The sequence below is a fragment of the Eschscholzia californica genome, unplaced genomic scaffold (genome assembly GCF_041429995.1).
Source record: "Eschscholzia californica isolate CP2 unplaced genomic scaffold, dmEscCali1.0.p SCAF_3, whole genome shotgun sequence".
Lineage (NCBI taxonomy): Eukaryota > Viridiplantae > Streptophyta > Magnoliopsida > Ranunculales > Papaveraceae > Eschscholzia > Eschscholzia californica.
The window spans coordinates 4854564-4873580 of record NW_028238420.1 but is presented as its reverse complement, the minus strand read 5'-3'; the positions used below and the strand labels follow the sequence as shown (position 1 = coordinate 4873580).

At 36.1% G+C, this 19017-nt stretch overlaps 1 protein-coding gene, 1 long non-coding RNA gene and 3 other non-coding genes across 5 annotated transcripts in view; 2 read left to right on the top strand and 3 right to left on the bottom strand.

The window, feature by feature from the left end:
- The first annotated feature begins 84 nt into the window (after positions 1-84).
- On the top strand, positions 85-1312 carry LOC147547869 (uncharacterized). Its single transcript, XR_015237749.1, has 2 exons — positions 85-971; positions 1092-1312. It is a non-coding gene; the product is annotated as an uncharacterized LOC147547869 (long non-coding RNA).
- Positions 1313-10906: 9594 nt separating this feature from the next.
- Positions 10907-10977, bottom strand: LOC147547868 (small nucleolar RNA Z267). The gene has a single exon (XR_015239063.1). It is a non-coding gene; the product is annotated as a small nucleolar RNA Z267 (small nucleolar RNA).
- A 76-nt stretch (positions 10978-11053) lies between these two features.
- On the bottom strand, positions 11054-11143 carry LOC147547867 (small nucleolar RNA R44/J54/Z268 family). The gene has a single exon (XR_015239081.1). It is a non-coding gene; the product is annotated as a small nucleolar RNA R44/J54/Z268 family (small nucleolar RNA).
- A 115-nt stretch (positions 11144-11258) lies between these two features.
- On the bottom strand, positions 11259-11347 carry LOC147547866 (small nucleolar RNA R44/J54/Z268 family). Its single transcript, XR_015239080.1, has one exon. It is a non-coding gene; the product is annotated as a small nucleolar RNA R44/J54/Z268 family (small nucleolar RNA).
- Positions 11348-18649: 7302 nt separating this feature from the next.
- Positions 18650-19017, top strand: part of LOC147547865 (uncharacterized) — a 32588-nt gene continuing 32220 nt past the window's right edge. The window contains exon 1 of the mRNA XM_086669956.1: positions 18650-18895. The gene's annotated coding sequence lies outside the window, so the exon portion shown is untranslated. The remainder of the gene's footprint in view (positions 18896-19017) is intronic.

Here is a 19017-nt window from a genome sequence, read left to right as displayed (position 1 = left end):
AAGCTGATCACAAATTGGGGGACCAAAAAAGAAATAACTCTATTTTATTTGGATCTCTACCTCTTGGTGGTTGACTTTTCAGCATTAACTGGAATCTGGTCTAAATAAGAAGAGAACAGGCTTTGGCTTTCTTCATTGAATCTTAAGGAAGATACCACCCTTTGCCTTTTGGGAGCTCCATCTAGAATTTGGGCTATAAAGAAGAAGAAGAAGAATGGACAAGGGTTTGTGGATTGGATTGTTAGGTGCAATTATAACCTTAACAGCATATTCACAAACATTCATTTCAGATACCCATTGCATCCTTGTTGGCTTCCTTGTTCTCATGTTTGGTTTACTTGTAAGGGAAGGTTTTATCTCTATCTAACCTTCCTCTTCTTCTTCTTCTTCTTTAATTTACTTCTTTTGTAAACCTTAATAAACAGAGTCCTCTGATTGCTTGTTTAATTAGGTTTCTTCCTATTGTACCTCTGTGTTTCTTGTTCTTGAAATTCAGGGTTTCCTCCTACAGTTTTCTATGCTTTGTTGGTGCTTGTGTTATTGATTGTTTTTTGTATCTAATAATATCGGTTTTGGTTTGTCACAAAAGGGTTTATGTATGTGTCTATAATGTTACTCAAAAATAATAATACGAGAACTGCAAATCAAAAAATAGAATCAATGGTGGGAGGCAAAGATAGAGGGAGGAGAGAAAGAGACAGACCCATTGAGATGGGGAAGGAGGAGATGGAAGAGATTTCTCTTGGTGAGGAAAAACACATCTGCCTGCAGCTCATTTTATTTTATTTTTAATGAAATTTTGGGTTGAATGAATAATTCAATTGTGTATTTTTTTTTTTTTTTGAGAGAGATTCAATTGTGTAGTTGGAGTTGCAATTTTGGGTGTTATTAACCCATCCGTACCGTCAACACTTGGTTGCCCAAGTGGTCCAAAGTGTTAGACACAAACTCCAAAAATTTTGATGTCTTAGGTTCGACTATTACCACGGAAGCAGGAATCTATGGTTATTAACCCATCCATACCGTTAACACTTGGTTGCCCAAGTGGTTCAAAGTGTTAGACGCAAACTCCAAAAATCTTGATGTCTTAGGTTCGACTATTACCACGGGAGCAGGAATCTATGATTATTGAACGTGGGTTATTAAAGGTATAAATAATGTAATAAGTAGGCCTCTTTCACGTTGTTGGGCTTTAGGCCACTTTTATGTTTATCACGTCTTCATAATGTATCAATTCCTTGTTACGACTAATGTAGATTGTAGTCGATTTCTCATTAAAAAAAAAAAACCATGCATGGGTGGGTTCCAAGAATTTTTTTCAGTTGGCCACCTTTTGGGAAAATGGGGTGTACTTTTGGTGTCCGAACCGACCAAACTAATCTGATCCAAACAGATTTGGACGGTTTGGGATCGATCCAATGGTTATCCGTATTGGTTCGGACACTAAAAGGTCAAAATTGAAGAGTTTGGTTCGGTGTATGGATTTACTTGACGGATAACCGAAAAACCAAACCAAACAATTTATTATTATCTTTTATATATTATATATTATACATAAAAATATATGATTAGGCATGATGGGTGGTGGAGATTCAATTGTTATTTATCTTCATCGAATGTTGATAAACTATGTCGGACTGATTACGTATATGTAGACTTAATAGTTTGTGAGACAATACTAATTTTTAGCGGGTTTTGAGTATAATTGTAGGGAGTTTCTAAAGGAAAAAGACTCAAAAATTTGTTCATGGTAAAATTTAATCTTTGGTTCGGCTATCCAACCGAACCAAATCGTTCATGCATAAAGGGATAGAGGGAAAAAGAGAAAGAAAAAAAAGCGAGAGATAGAGGGGAAAATATAAAGAGGCAGAGAGCGAGAGAGTGGTGGCAGTCTTGGTAGTGGTGGGAGAAGAAGACAATTTTCTTTTAAGGTCGTTGGAGAAGGTTTTCTTCAGAAAAGGTTTTCAATCGCAACTTCTTGTCGATGACCTTCTACGGGCGACCATGAAATGAAAAAAAAAAGTAAAGTGGCGGGTTTGATGATGTTGAGTGAGAAGGTACTGTTAATATATGAGGTGAACAAATGTTATAAAAAATTACGATAACGCCACAAATAGGTAGGCCTGTAAATGGTAGCTTATCGGATCGGATATATGTATATCCGAATCCGATAAGCTATCCGAATATCCGAATCCGGTAATTATCCGACGGATATTAAGAATCAATATCCGAACCCGAATCCGAATCCAATAATATTAACGGATATCGGATAATATCCGATATCCGAAACTTTAACAAAATTTCGAATTTTTTTCTTTAAATTTTTAACCATTAGATCTTGATATTAAATCTCAACCATACATTTTACATATTATTATGAATAAATTTAAAATTTTATTAATTTTGTATATTCCTTATCAGATGCGGATATTTATCGGATTGAATATGAGTTTATCCGTATCCGATATCCGATAAGCAGATATCCGATAAGGAATATCCGAATCTGTTTCCGAATCCGAAATTTCTGATATTTTTTTAAAATTCGAATGCGGATGCGGATCGGGTGTCTAATATTCGGATATCCATTGACAGGCTTACAAATAGGGACAAAGCTTAAGGAAAAGTCTAAACAACCCGTTCATGGAGGTGGTCTCTTGGACCATTTTGTCCACATGGACAAAACTCCAACCTACTTTCCACGTGGGTTGGTACCATTTTTTAAGAAAAAATACTGGAAACTTTTAAGTTTTTGTATAAATGACTTCTCTTTCTGTAGCTTAAATGACGGATACGACGAAACTTTTGACGTAATGCACGTGATATCTTAAGAGGCTTGAATTTAATCTCAGCCTTTGATTTTTAAAGGCTGAGACTAAAATCACTTTTCACAAATTCACACTTTATCTCTTTATACCAGGAAGCTCACATTGAACGAAGTGAAGAACCCTAGTTTGCTGGAAGCCTGATTTTCATGTTCCATTATGGATGAAACAGTGAGTTTTTCAAGTTTCTTTCATCAATCTTACTTGATTTTGATGCATTATCTTCTTTGATTATAGAGGTTCGTTTATTTCAAGTCTACTTCTCTATCATATAATTGTTGTCCAAAATCTTGAAGGTCTAAGAGCCTGAAGGTCCAAAAGTTTGAACTCTGGTTTCATATTTTTCTATAACTTTCACTAAAAGGAAATTTTATATAACATATTTTATTTTCTATACATTTACATCAAGATATGGAAAGAACATCTATAGACTATAACGTAGATTTCGATGAGGATATTGAGAATTTTGGTGAAGAAGATCATAGTGAACCCGAGAATAATAGTGAACCTAAAGATGATTGTGCACCCGAAGAAGAATGTGTAGAAATTGAAAAGGATTTTGATCGTTCAAAATATAGTAAATTAGAACTAGGTGATCACTACAGATTGGAGCAATACACGACAATCCTGAGTTTGTGTTTAATCTTTTCAAGAAATATGCAATTTTGTCGGAGTTTCCTGCAAAGAAAAGAACCAGCAACAAAGATTGTAGTGGTTTGCTACGATGAGTTACTTTTTCATGTGCTAGAGAAGGATAACCTGGAAGTAATTCCTCTAATTATTTAAACCCGAAACCCTCATCGAAGACAGGTTGTTTAGTCAAGATTAGAATAACGTTAGAATCAAATGGGAAATGAAAAATAACGTCGTCCTTTCTTGACCATAACCATCCTCTCAGTCCTAGCAGATCTAGATTTAATAAATGCAATAGAAACATCAAGCCATCCGTGAAAAGAGCTTTACAATTGCATGATAGAGCAGGGACTCGAGCATGTAAGAATTTTGACACGATTGTTGAGGATGCACATGGTTATGACAACTTAACTGCAACAAAAAAGGATTGTCAAAATTACCTAGCAAAAGTTAGGCGATTGCATCTTGGTGAAGGCGATGTAGTTGCAGTTCAATGTTATTTTTTGAAGATGCAATCACAAAATAACAAATTTTTTCAATTGTATGGATCATGATGGAGAAGGTAGACTGGAAAATGTATTTTTAGCCAATGGAAAGAGTAGAAAATCTTATAAAGAATTTGGAGATGTGATTGCATTTGACACAACTTACTTGACTAACAAATACGAAATGCCATTTGCTCCATTTGTCAGAGTAAATCATCACGGTCATACAATCTTACTCAGGTGCGGTCTCATTTCAAATGAAGACACAGACACATTTGTTTGGTTGTTTCAAGCATGGCTCATTCCATGGATAATTGTCATCCTCAAGGAATAATTACAGACCAATGTAAGGAAATGCAGAATGCTATTGAGATAGTTTTTCTTAACACTATGGCATATTTTGAAGAAATTTCCTGCAAAATTTTGGTAGCAATAAACAAAAAGATCAGATAAGTTCGATGTTACACCATTGGATATATGATTCACAAGACCTTAGAGAGCTTGAAGAAGGTTGGATAAAAATACTTGACATGTATGTTTTACATCAATATAAATGGTTGACTAAATTATACGTAGATAGACATCGTTGGGTTCCAATTTACCTTAACAATAGTTTTTTGGAATGCATGTCAAGTACACAACGAAGTGAGAGTGTGAATGTTTTTACCGATGGTTATGTTCATTCTAAAACAACTCTAAAACAATTTGTTGAACAATATGGTCGTGCATTAAGAGATAAAGTCCAAAAAGAAGCGGAGGCGGATTTTAAGTCATATGCTCACAAGATACCATGTGTAACTAGATTTTCCATGGAGAAACAGGCTTAACAAGTGTACACCACAAACAAATTCAAAGTTTTTCAAAATGGATTAATTGAATTATTATATTGTAAAAAGATACATAGTTATCAAGTGTACGCCACATCATCATCTTCTCCGGCAGGGATCGCCGGCCGGCGAACTTCAAACATAAAAAAAATTTAATTTTAATTTTAATTTTTTTTCTCTCTCCTCTCTCTCTAAATTTTTTTTCTTTCCCTTCTCTAGATCTAGAAAGAAAGAGAGAGGAAGGATCTATTTCAAGGTCTGAAGTGACCTTGAACGGATCGGTTCAAGGTCCCGGCCAGACCTTGACCAGATCTGTTCAAGGTCCCGGCCAAACCTTGAACAGATCTGTTCAAGGTCTGGCCGAGACTGTTCAAGGTCTCGGCCAGACCTTGAACGAATCCTTCCTCTCTCTCTCTAGAGAGGGAAAAGAAAAAAAATTAGAGAGAGAGAGGAGAGAGAAAAAAAATTAATTAATTTTTTTTTTATGTTTGAAGGTCGCCAACCGGAAATTTGACCGGCCGGCGACCCCTGCCGGAGAAGATGATGATGTGGCGTTTTAAGTGACTTGGTAGAGAGAGGAAATGAGGTGGAGGAGCGAGATTAACGGACAGCTAAAGATAACGAAAAAAGAGGATCATACGGGTATTTTTGCTAATCTAAGGAGCCAGGCAGGAAGCTGGTCACAAAGTTAGGGGCCATTTGGGAAATAACCCTTGTTAAAATAACTTACATTAACTTCTTCAAATACCCACAAACACATTGAAGGAGTTCACAACATAACTAAAAAGTACAAAAGTAAAATGTCATATTACATTTGAAACTTAAAATGACGAAGAATGGATACAAGTAAAATAAGAAAGACGAAATATAATAGAAACAAAATTAATACTGTAATAACTGTTTGGTTTAATCTATGAGAATGTTTCAACAAAAAAAAAAAAAATATGGCTAAGGATTTCAACGAATGGAAATTGAGAATTGGAATTAAGATTTTATAGTTCCTACAACAAAAAAAATGTCATTTGGTTCCACCAGAGATAGGTTCCTAAAAATATGTGAGTAAAGAGTTATCAAATCAATCAAAGGCTGAGATTAAAATCAAGTTTCATAGAACTTCAAATGGCTCTGTCCCGTCAATTCGTGTCAATTGGTGTCATTAATTAAGTAGAGAGCGAGAGATGTCTCTTCTCACTGAAAGTGTTTTTCTCTCCACAAATTTTCTTTCAAAAAAGACAACTCACGGGTAAAGTCTGTTGGAGTCTTGCCATGTGGACATGACGGTCCAACAGACGGTCTAAATAGGCGGGTCTTCTAGGCGCGTTGAACTTGAGTTATTAAAGGTATAAATAATGTAATAAGTATGTCGGGTTTTAGGCCTCTTTCATGTTGTTGGGCTTTAGACCTCCCTAATTATAAATTCCCCCTTAACTTAGGCGGTTATCATGTTTATCACATCATCATGATGTATCAATCCCTTGTGCCGACTATCGTCGATCGTAGTCGATTTCTCGTTAAAAAAAACATCAATGGGTGGGTTCCAAGAATCTTCTTTCAGTTGGCCACCTTTTTGGAGAATGGGGTCTACTTTTGGTATCTGAACCGACCAAACTAATCTGATCCAAACGGATTTGAGAGGTTTGGGACCGATCCATTGGTTATCCGTATTGGTTCGGAAACTAAAAGGTCAAAATCGAAGAGTTTCGTTCGGTGTATGGATTTACTTGACGGATAACCGAAAAAGCCGAACCAAATAATTTATTTTTATCTCTTAGATATTATATATAAAAGTAAATGATTAGGCATGATGGGTGGTGGAGATTCAATTGTTATTTATCTTTGTCGAATATTGATAAACTATGTCGGATTAATAACGTATATGTAGACTTAATAGTTTGTGAGACAATACTAATTTTTAACGGATTTTAAGTATAATTGTAGGGGGTTTTGAAGCAAATAAAAATCAAAAATTTGTTCTTGGTAAAATTTAACCTTTGGTTCGACTATCCAACCAACCCAAACGATTCATGCATAGAGGGATATTGGAAAAAAGAGAAAGAAAAAAAGCGAGAGATGGAGAGAAAAATGTAAAGAGGCAACGAGAGAGTGGTAGCAGTCTTGGTGGTGGTGGGAGAAGAAGACAATTTTTTAAGGTCGTTGGAGAAGGTTTTCTTCAGAAAAGGTTTTCGGTGGCAACTCCCTGTCAGCGACTTCTTGTCGATGACTTTCTACGGGCGACCATGAAATGAAAAAAAAGGTGGCGGGTTTGGTGATGGTGAGTGAGAAGGTGATGTGTAGGAGAGGAAAATAGATGAGGTGAACAATTTTTTTAACAAATTGAAATAATGCCACGAACATGGACAAAGTATAATCGAGACTGAAGGTTAAATTTTGCATTTTCCCCATTAAAGTAGGGACACTTCAGTAATTTCACATGGCCAATTTTTTATTGGTCAACCCTGAAAAATGTAAGGGTTTTAGATGTAGACATGTAGTGAAAGTCGGGACACCTAGGTAATTTCAAGTGACAAGGTTTTTATTAGTTCAGCAAAAGCTTGATTGATTCATACGGTGCAACTTGTGTGGCTTTTCTTTCTTTTGAACAGTACACATTATTAAGCAACCAGAGTACTATTACAATTAATATTCACTAAAAAGTAAGGTACATTTTTTCAAGACTTAAATCTATTCTTCTTACGAGTCCATTTGGCTAATTGGTATACTTGGATATTGAGATTCTTTTTTGCATGGCTGAATTTGACACTTTCAAGTCTACTCCTGATTTCTTTGATTTTTCTGATTTGGATCATTGATTGCCATTGAATCTTGTGTCTTGGGTTGTTCAGATGCTGGATGAGGTTGATATTATCACTTTCTACTATTATTGTCCAGTGGTTGTTTTCTTCTGCCCAAGAGAGGTCATTGAGAATAGCAATTGCTTCACTTTCTTCTCTATTTCGAGCTCTTGTCGATATGACTTTCGCTTCCATGAATTTTGATTCAGCATTGTGAACTATTAAACTCGTACCAATGTTAGTGTCAATGGTGGTAAAGGATGCATCTACATTAATTTTCAAGTAAGGAGATAAAGGAGCTTGCCATTTTTCCAATGCATTGGGAGCCGTTTTTTTTTTGAATTCTGTTGTTTTTCGGGAAAGCCATAATCATATTTATCCATGTACAAGTATAATTGATTGTGTGTTGAAAACAATGATCACAACGGGTTTTCCATATATGCCATAGAATGGTAAAAAAGTGAATTTCGTTTGTCGTGTAGAGCTATTTTGTGTTGGATCTTGCCAAGAGAAAATCCAGTCAGTTACAGATGTGATGTTAGCAGATAGTATGTTGAAGTGAAACCAAATATTTTTTGCAAGTGGGCAATGTAAAATTTCACCTCTCTGTCCCACGTCATCAATCTCTCACCACCTCATCTTCTTCACCGGTGATGAAATGGAGGTGAGAGAAGTGTCTTTAATGTTTTTATAACAAATTCCAGTTTGGCCCCCTAGTTTGTTCTAAATAAGTTTAAATTTTTGGGAAGCAACCCGTATTCAAAAACGAGTCAAATTTGATTTTATGAAATTTCGTTTACAACAAGGGCAATTATGGAAACAAAAAAACTTAACCACTAAAGTTAACTGACGGTGTTAACAAAAGGGAATCAAATTTGAATTTATGAAAAATAGGGGGCAATAAAGGAAGTTGTTCACAAAGTAGGGGGCAAATGAGGTTAAATCTCTTGGCTTTGCTTGTAGCAATCATGATTCAGCTATTTTCGTCAAATGTAGTGTTTCAGGTCGCATCCTTTTGACGTTGTGTGTTGATCACATGATTATTACTGGGGATGATGTTGATGGTATTGCATCTTTGAAGTTGCAGTTAGCTAGTCAATTTGATATGAAGGGCTCAGGTACTCTCCGTTATTTTCTAGGGATTGAAGTAGCCTCTACCCCACAATTATATCTCCTCTCTCAGTCCAAATACACTACATATATTCTTAAATGTGCATGTATCAGTGATGCTCGGACAGTCGACTCTGCAATCGAGTCTTAATGCTCGTTACTCTCCTACGGATGGTACTCCTTTGGCAGATACTACATTATATTGCATTATCGTTGGCGGTTTGGTTATCTCACTATTACTCGTCCAGATATTGCATATTCTGTGCATGTTGTTAGCCAGTTTGTTGGTTCACCTACTACATTTCATTGGGCTGCTAGTTGTTCTTTGTATTTTGAGATATCTTCGAGGTACTTGTTCTCAAAGTCTCCTTTCATCGACTTCTTCCTTGACTTTGCAAGCATATTCAAATGCAGACTAGGCGAGCGATGACACAGATCGTAAGTTTATTACAGGTTATATTATGTATTCTTAGGTGATTGTCTTATTTCTTGGAGGAGCAAGAAACGGATTGTTGTATCTAGATCATCCACTGAAGCTGAGTACCGTGCTATGGCATCTACGACAGCGAGATAGTTTGGTTACGTGAGTTACTTGCATATATGTGTGTTTCCATCTTAGAGCCTACTCTTATGTATTGTTTCCATCTTAGAGCCTACTCTTATGTATTGTGACAATCAAATGTTATCAATATTGCTTATAATTCAGTCTTTCACGAACGCACCAAACACATTGAGATTGATTGTCACTTTACTCGGCATCATTTCAATCAAGACACCAACAGTTTGTCGTTTGTCTCATCTACTATGCAGATTGTTGACTTGTTCACCAAGTCACAGTCGGTTCCACGCTTTCGTTTCTTATCTAGCAAACTCTCGATGCTTTTCAACACCGCACCATGAGTTTGAGGGATGGTGTTATAGTAATATATATAACAATTAGGTGTTTAGTAATTTTCTCTTTAAGAACCTTTTAGTCGTTTATCTTTACTATATATTTGTTATCTTGTAAACCTATTTCAACTAATGTAACTCTAATAGAAGCTAGGGATTTCATTAGCTGAACTAGGTTTACAAGATAACAAATATATAGTAAATATAAAAGACAAAAAAGACCCTTAAACGACAAATTACTAAAGAACCACTAACTATTATATATATTATTCTAACCGTTCATTGCATAAATTTGTTTATTTCACATTGGTTTCGTAAGTGTATCATATATAATGCAACAAAATTATGGGGTTAATTCTCACATAGCCACCATAATTTGACAAAGTCATGCAGGTGGCTCTAGCATTGTCCAACACTCCAACTTGGCCCAATGACGAAGAAAGGAAGTTCATATTGTGATATTACGTGGCCTTAACCCTAACGGGGGAGTAAAGAAATAAATGATAACTCTATAGAAATAAATGATACTCGAGCAAGCTAGTGGTCTATTAAGTCAATTACATTTGATGCAGTTACATTTTGATATTATTAGTGAGCATAGAAACCAGGTTCCAATGATTTTCATTGGGGACATTTTAAGTTTATATGTTCATGATAAGATTTTTTTGTTAGCTTTGGATGTCCTCACATTCCAAAAATACATTTGCAAATTCCACGAACACAATTTGAATTTACTAAAAGAGTTGACAAATTTTGCAATCTAATTTATAAGGGTTATTTTCCTAATGGCCCCCTACTTTGTGACCAGCTTCCCGCCTGGCCCCCTACTTTACGAAAAATACCCATATGGCCCCCTTCCGTTATAACACCGTTACTCTCTCTCTTCCATTTCTTTTCTCTCTCCTCCAACATGTTTTCTCTCTCTGCCACCTCGTTAAAACCAGCCAACTCATCATCTTCTCCGAGAAGGTCGCCGGCCGACCAATTTTCCGGCCGGCGACCTTCAAACCTAAAAAAAAAAAAAAAATTTATTTTTTTATTTCATCTCTCCTCTCTCTCTCTCTCAAAAAAAAAAAAATTATCTTATCTCATGTATGACGATACCTAACTCTAACATGACTATCAATAGAAAAGAGGATGCCTCAGCGGTAGTGACAATTAAGAAATTTTATCGTCATCATTAATCCGATAATACGTGCATTTTATGCATCACTGGCATCTTCTGATTCTTCTCATTACTAATTAAAATACCCAAATCACAACTTGGATGAAATTGAAAATTTCAAAATTTAGGGCTTTTACCCATTATAAAAACAGATCAAATCAGAAAAAAAAAATGGTTGATTTATGTGCCTCAGAGTTAAGTTGTGTTCATAGTGAAAACTCATAGTATATTTAAAACCATCACAGACACCCATTAATCAATCAATCAAGCAATATGAATATGAGAACAATTCATATTCATTCAAAATTAAAAGAAATCAAATAAGTAATAAGCATCAAAGAGATTCCCAATAGACTTGAGTCAACATTCTCCATTAATGGATTACTGATGTCCCTGTCTTTTTATCATCATTTGCTCAGACTTTCTTGTTTTCTTACATTTAAAACAAAAAAACCCTAATTTAGTTGACAGACGCAGAAAAAAGTAAGCAAAAAATATGTAAAAAATCAGAATTTGATTCACTATTGAATTTTGGTGCATCAGAGAGATTCCCAATAGACTTGAGTCAACATTTTCCAATAAGGATTGCTGATGTCCCTGTCTTTTTATCATCACTTGCAAACGAAATTCAATTTAGGGTTTTCAAAAATCATCCATTGAATCAATGATAAGGGTTTTTTTATGATTTAAGAACAAAGAAGAAAGAAACTGAGAGAAAACAAGTAGGAAGCTAAACCTTAGATTTGGAAAAAATCAGAAAGAAGTTGGGATGATTAGAAGAAGAAAGAATGAGATTTAGGGTTTAAGGTGTTTGTCACGGTTTATATAGAGAGTTTCGTGAAATTAGGGCGACCAAATGGAGGAACACCCCACGCCGCGCTATATCGGACGGCTAATTCACGATCACTTAAGTCTTTGAGATCTTGACCGTTGAATAACTACTTAAGGACTATTGTGATGACCGTTACATAAATTGACCCTGGCGAAGGACTTTATAAGTCAACAATATAACAAAACTGATGCTACGCCGGATTCCTGGCCAAATATGGTCGGGTGAGCTGGGGCTCCAACTGGGCATAGCTGCTGAAGTGTTAGGGGGTACGGATGTTTTCTGAAACGAATTCTGATTTAGTCAACCCAACTTTGGTCGTTTTAAGATAATGCCATTTACAAAAACCGATAACCAATTAGCTTTTGGTCAGAACACATCTCGACCAAAAGCTAGGGTTCTTCATTTCAAACACCAATGAGAAGTGTTCTTTGGGAAGGTTGGGCCAGAAATCGTCACCAACCAGGGCTTCGTTTTATACAATGAGTAAGGTTCGAAGATTAGACATCTTTCTATTTCTTGTACCTCTTTTTCTTTGCTGTCTAATTTTAGCTCTCCCGCACTCTACATACCGAAGCTCGAATTTGGGAAGGTCTGAAGGTTGGTTTTGGCACAAAATCACCTTCTAACTATTATGAAATTTATGAAATTAATCTGATTTTGTCTTAAATTGTGTCCTAGATGTCTAATGTGATGAGTTTGGGAGAAATTGCCCTAATTATATGTTATAAGTGTCTTGGAATTTATGAAATTGATATGATTTTGGCCTAAATTGTGGCCTAGATGTCTAACGTGATGAATTTGGGGAGAAATTGTCCTAATATGTTATAAGTGTTCTGAAATTTATGAAATTAATTTGATTTTGTCCTAAACTAGGCATAACCCGTGCCTCCAGTACGGAGAACATCAAATCCAAGTTATCCTTGGTCAAGTTCGGTGAAATTATTCAAGAAATCAAAGAAAAAACAATTTTGCGTGAATATAACTATACAAAAAATGAAGTATCCATTACAAGAATTTAGTAACATGATAACCAAGAATAGTGTAACAATTTATTTTATCATTAAGAAAAAATAAAAATTCTAGAAAAATCAAATGAAATACATCAATCATGGTGCAATCACAAAAATATTTTCTTGTTTTGGTAAAGCCTTACATCAAGTCAAAATAAAACAATAAGAAGAACAAATACTATAATTTAGTTTCATTGTTCTCTTATAATATTTTTAATATCCAAGAACTGGGAGTTGGTTATCGGAGCACCCAAAAACTCGATCATCAAAAAAGCCCATTTGAATTTCTTGTAGCAGCAAGAGACAAAATTTCAACAGTCATCATAGTAACAAATGTAGCAAGTATTCCTTTTATTTTCTTAACCACTTCCCCTCGTTCTCTTTTGTCATGTGCTGGGGCAAAGACAACATAAATAATATACAAAAAAAAATACATTAAAAAAAATGTAATCTTTTAACTTTTTTCTATTTGAAAGACGATATAGTTAGATGTAGAGAGGTAATGGAATTAGGAAAAGAACAGAAAAAATTGCATATATACCGAAGTAATGGAAAAAGTACATTAAAAAAACGTTTTGGCAGTATGAATATCTCTACCACTAACAGAAATAGACTATGAAAACTAAATGTAGTTGGAAAAAAAGGTAGGTAGTAGAATATTTATACGGAATGTAAATTTCGTTTTATTTGAAGCAAGTAGCTGAAATCTCAATTGATGCTTATATGAGATAATTTAACCGTACAAAATTACGCGTAAGAATAACAATAAACATAAAAGAAATAGTCAAAAGAAAGATACCTCAGTTTATTATTCATTGTCTACTTAAGAATTATGATTAAATGGCTTCATTCCCGACTAAAGATGATAACATAAAAAAGATCAAAGTTATTAGTTTCGAGACGGTTTGAGAATAAATATACTGAACAATAACTCCTTTTTTTATGAAATAATAACAACTTAATAGACCACTAAACATTATAAGATCATCAAATGAACCCCATGACAATGGGAGGTGAAGTATGTAAAATAACCTTCCAATTTTGACACAATGCATTCACATGTATAACATTATCTCAAACTTTGAAAGAATCCATTATGATAATTTGCCTAAAACCTAAACAACACATTACATCAATTAACCGAAGAAATTACAAATATGAAATTCCAAATAAAATGCAAATTACTTTAAACATTTTGTACACAATATGTGATTATTCAGATGTCTGCGACGACCTATTGTTGTCTACAACTATATTCTTGTAGAACCACCATCGATAACAGAATCCTATAGAATTAAAACTAAAACTCTTAAATTCAGAAGAAAAATGAGATGAAGACTTACAAGACGACAAACTCCTGAAATAAAAAATTTGTTCTTTCCCTTGCAATTTGAAAAAACACACATTTTTTTCTTTTAGGCGTTTCTGCAAACACCTAAACATCAAACTAAGTTGTTCCACGTCAAATATTTAGTATAAAGATTTGTAAGTTCTTACCTCCAATCTCCACCTTGGTTTTGTCCATGTTTAGTTTGAGGATTTTGAAGATGATTTGGTTTTTAAAGAGAAGAAAAGAAACAAATGTATATGAAAAATGATTAGGAGAGAAATTGGTAGGAAGATAGAAGATGCATTTAATTACAAAACATAGGATGAGAAGAGGTTTATATTGTCAAGTAATGATTGAGAGGGATATAGAAAGGTAGAAGGAAAAAAACAGACGCATCTGCTTTTAGTATTCAATTTGAGGGGATAATTAATGATGAAAATGGTAGGATCCAAAGGCCAAAGGAGAGGGGTGATGAAGAGGGTATTCAATTCACATTTCATGAGAGGGGTTAATGTAGAATAATATACGGGGGAGAGAAAGACAGGAGGCTAGAAAAAATAAAGAATTAAAGATATTAATGAAGAATAATGGAGTATGAGAGAGTAGTGGAGAATGTAACTGAAGGATATATGTCCTTAGAGTCTGAAGGTATATCCTTCTGAAGGAATGTCCTTCGACCAAGATGGCTATGCGAATGATCTGACTCATAGGATAATGATGACTTTATTAGAAGCTCAATCAATCCGGTTTAATTAGGAGTCGTAATGCTTAGCTAGAAGCCGCTTACGATTGTCGGGTCACTTCGGTTATCCGCGGCTAACATAGACCGGATCCTACAACGAGTTACACATAAGAATTGGTAACTTAAAGAGTGAGAATAGACTGATGGAAACTTGTAAATAGATGGCTATGATCCAGTCTAAAAGATAGAAAGAATCAGGCTCAAAAGAGAAGTTTGAAAAGGTAAAAACCTACTTTTAAGGGTAACCAGGGATTCCCTTAAGGGGAGATCCCTGACCGGCCTAAATAAAGGGGTGGGCCGGACAGAGCAAGCCCATTAAGGGCTGCTCTGGACGGCCATACCATGGGGAAACCCTAATTAGGGTTTTCCCCATATTAAATAGTCCCGGTTAGTTTAAACACTAACTTGTGCTTATCTTTTCTAAAGGGACTTTTAGGATTGAGTATGACTCTACTAAGGTAATGCCTATATAAAGCCCCATAATGAGTTCAGAAAAGGGGTGGAATTTTTTCAGAAGAAGATCACCTCTCTCACACATCTTAGAGAGAAGAAGATATTAGAGAAAAAGTTCTCATTCTTTCTATCAAGTCTAGGTGAAGCAGTTTTCACCTCAACCTTCAAGAAGGTCCTAGCTGACTCAAAAGAAGGGAGTTCGAGTTATACAATTCGGTGTCTCAAGTAGAGGAGCTCCACTTGAAGCTCTTTATCTTCCGAATACTGGTCGAAATTTAGTTTGTGGGAAAGCGAATCCAGGTATTCTTCTTCATTCTAGTTCATGTATAGATCCTGGACAACCTAGTGTTAATCATAAGATGATTGAGATTCCGCTACCAACACTAGTAACATGATTAGGTTATGTATTAGATACGTATAATTCCCAACAGTGGCATCACGAGCCGTTTGCATGAAACTATCTTTGGCTAGAACGAATGAGATTCGAACTTTAGATTGATAGATAGAATTGTTTGAGTAAAGATTCAGACAAAATTTTGATTAGTTTGAAAAGTTTTAAAACACTTTCAAACATGTACTTGAAAGAGTTTCAATGTATAAAATAGTCAAAATTATATGTTTTTGGAAAGGGTTTTCGAAAACGGAACTAACGGACTAAAAATTTTGAAAGACGGATTTCAAAATTATGGATTTCAAAATCATGGATTTTGGGTGGTGAATAGTGCAAAAACAGCACCTAAACACCATTAAAACCAGGAAAAAGAAGGAAGAAGAAGGTTGGAAGAGAGATTTTTGGAAATCTCCAAAAAAATCTCTAGTCGTACCGGCCAGGACGCGTCCGGACGGTCCAGCAGGTCTCGGGACAGGAAGTCCCGGTCCGTCTAAGACCGGGATTCCTAATCCGGAAAGACTGGAAGTCCGAGATGTTCGCATCTCGGACATCCCAGACGCGTCTGGGAAGTCCCAGTCCGAGTTGGACTAGGACAGTCCGAGAGGTTCGCATCTCAGACGTCCCAGACGCGTCTTAGACGTGTCTGGGATTCCCAGTTGGTCTCGGTCTAGGACCGAGACCAGGGACGTGCATCCAGACGCATCTAGGACGCGACTAGCCCGAGCATGGTCTAGGGCCATGCCGAGCTAGACCGCGTCTAGGACGCGACTAGCCCGAGCCAACCGACATGGTCTAGGACCAATCCCTATAAGTCCAGACTTTTGACTAGCTTGACTGAGACTAGTCAAAGGACTTTTTGACTAAGTTTCACTTGAGTCTTTCCGAGCTTGACTTGGACCCATTGGGCCTTGACTCGAGAGGGAGTTTTTTCTTGTCTTTTCTTTCGATCCCAAAACACATTGTTTCCAACATGATCCGGACTATCCGAGAGTCCAAAACGGAGTTTTTTCGAGTTTGATTTTAGAAATCACGAAGGAAGAAACTAAGTGGGTCATAAGTCAGAATTTTACGAAAATTAACTTAGAAGCGCATTAGACATAGATATGTCACAATATCCCACGATTAGCTATACGGAACATAGCAAAACCTAAAAACGAATCTAGGCCACATACTTTATTTATGATTGTCATATAATTTGTATGTATATGTGAATGCGTAGTGTAGTACTGTCTTTAGTTAAGTAAACGATTCTTGTTTCTAAGCACAAACGAGTATGTGCCCGAATAATACTTAGAGTATAGGGTCTAGAAAAGCTATTGATGAATCGAATGATGAGATCATGATTCGAGTGGTAGTAATCAATGGTGGTTCAAGGATGAAAACCCAAAGAACCGTTAGGCGAACAAGAATAAACTAAAGGGTTATTTCCCATATGGACCCCAAAGACCAGCTTCCTGCCTAGCCCCTAGATTAGCAAAAATACCCATATGACCCTCTTTTCAGATTCCGTTATAACACCGTCAACTAGTCATATTTTCTCTCTCCTCCATCTCATTTGTTCTCTCTGCCACTTCATCTTCTCGCCACCTCATCTTCTCCGGCGAAGGTCGCCGGTCGGCGACCTTCAAACATAGAAAAAATTTAAAAAAATTTCTTTCTCTAAATTTTTTTTTTCTTTCCTCTCTCTCTCTAGAACAGATCTAGAGAGAGGAGAACAAACCAGATCTGTTCGTGAAACCTCTCTCTAAATTTGTTCTAGAGAGAGAGAGAGGAAAGAAAAAAAAAAGAAATTTTTTTAGAGAGAGAGAGGAGAGAGAAAAAAATATTTAATTTAAATTTTTTTTATGTTTGAAGGTCGTCGGTCGGAAAATTGGTCGGCCGAGGACATTCGCCGGAGAAGATGATGAGGTGGCGAGAAGATGAAGTGGCAAAGAGAACAGATGAGATGGAGGAGAGAGAAAATATGACTGGTTGACGGTGTTATAACGGAATCTGAAAAAGGGGGCCATATGGGTATTTTTGCTAATCTAGGGGGCTAGGCAGGAAGCTGGTCACAAAGTTGGGGGTCATTTGGGAAATAACCCTAAACTAAAAGATGAGATCTTTTAGGAAGGGTCTATTAAGATTTTACAGAAAATCTTACGAGAATTCACATAAAAACTTACGTATAAAATCACGAATGGTTATGATAGAGTTCACAGTAACGCAAACCTGATAAAATGCGTAATAATCCCCAAAACAATTTTGAGTATAAGCCTACCCAGAAATAAGACACCTGTTGATCCTCTGTTCATCGATGGTGGGTCTGGCTCCGCAGAGTGCCAACTTTTACCTCGGGATAATACGGGTAGATCTATGAAGAGGTCTACGCGTCTAAACTGGGTTTACTCAACGAGTCAGCAAAAGGGTTTTGGATTTCGAGGCAAAGGATTAAGTTTGACACTCAAGTGTGAAACTAATCAACCAAGATGAAGGAGTTGAAGGAGATGTCCTTCGACCAAGATGGCACAAGAAATATGTCGGCTAGGAAAATTGATGAAGAAGATCATCGAGTCCGATTGGTTTAGGGGTCGTAGTGTTTAGCTAGAAACCAACTACGATCGTCGAATTACGAAGTAATTCGCGGCTAACTTCGATCGAATCCTACATCGGGTTACACATAAGAATGGGTATTTAATATGATTATATGAGTAGTGGGAGTGTGATATAACATTGGGAATGTCCCATAAACATATCTCACAGGCCCAAATAGAATTTGGACAAAAGATAGCAAAAAGGCCCGAAATAAAGGTTTTGGGCCTAGGTCGGTTCGGGTACTTCTGGGACTCGGATTGGGCTGAGATTTCGAGGGTGAGTTGCTGATATATCCAGTAGTATGCACGCAAAATTTAGTGGTGTTTGGACACTTCCTCCTTAGGGAATTGAGAAAATATCATTAATTGCTATTTTCGACTCACTACAAAAAAAAGGGCCAATAGGGACAAACATTTTTACGTCTGTCCCTAATATATTAAAGATAGGGACAGATTTTTTACTATTTGTCCCCGATAAAATTACAATAGGGACAAATTATTAGACACAACTAGAAATATGGCGCAAAATTTTGGGCAAATAAAAAAAATGACGCAAAACAATTTCCCTCGTTTTTTTTCCTAAAAAAATTCGATTTTTATTCTTTTTCTTTTCTTTCCTTTTGTTTTCTCTCTCTCTCTCTCTTTCTTCTTTTCTTTAGCACGTACAGAGAAGAGGGTTCAACAAAAAAACTTGCAGAGAAGAGGAACCACTTCTCAACGAAGAGAACGAAATTTCTCCTCCTTCTTCTACACGTTAGGTGTGTTCTTCCTTTGTTCGATTCTTCAATCTTTCTCTCTTGGGCGCGGGTTCCATTCTACTTCTAGGGTTTGCACCTCCGGTATGTGTTCATTCTCTTTTTCTTCCACAAAGAAATCAAATAAAGATTTTGGAGTAAGATGAAACCCTAATTTGTTATTGTAGAAAGCAATTTCAGTTCTGCCAATGCATATACCTGATCCA